This window comes from Mauremys reevesii, linkage group 22 (genome assembly GCF_016161935.1).
Source record: "Mauremys reevesii isolate NIE-2019 linkage group 22, ASM1616193v1, whole genome shotgun sequence".
NCBI lineage: Eukaryota > Metazoa > Chordata > Testudines > Geoemydidae > Mauremys > Mauremys reevesii.
Window position 1 is genome coordinate 14,331,086 of NC_052644.1, and position 515 is coordinate 14,331,600.

Below are 515 nucleotides of genomic sequence, written 5' to 3' on the forward strand. Positions count from 1 at the left end.
AATTAGAGGCAACTGTAGGGGCCGTGCAGCTAGGCAGTGGGGATCCTTCTCCGGGGCCACACCTGGACAATGCAGTGTGCCCAAAATGATGCATGAAAAAATGTTTCTGCTGAATTAAATTGGGGAAAATAAGCAAACTCTATATTCCTATGACTTGTCTCTTTATATCGACAGCTCCGCTCTGAAGTCCACTCAGTGCTGTTTAGAGATTCCACTGCCAACCCAAAGTGTACAAAAATCATGAGGAAGGCCCTCCAAAATCCCAAGATTTTGTTTCAATTCATAAGATTTTTTTAAAAAAAATACGATTTTTGTATCCTTTTATTTGCCTTCTGGTGTTTGAGCCTTTAGGGGTCTGGTTTTCCAGTTTTTCTTCACAACCAGGAGGGCTGGAAACTTAGTTTTTAAAACAAAAGCCCAAATCCCCACCTAATCTGAACAACCCAGGAGCTGGGGCTCTAAGAAAAGCAGCAAATAGTTAGTAACACGTAAAATCATGAGGACTTACAACAGCG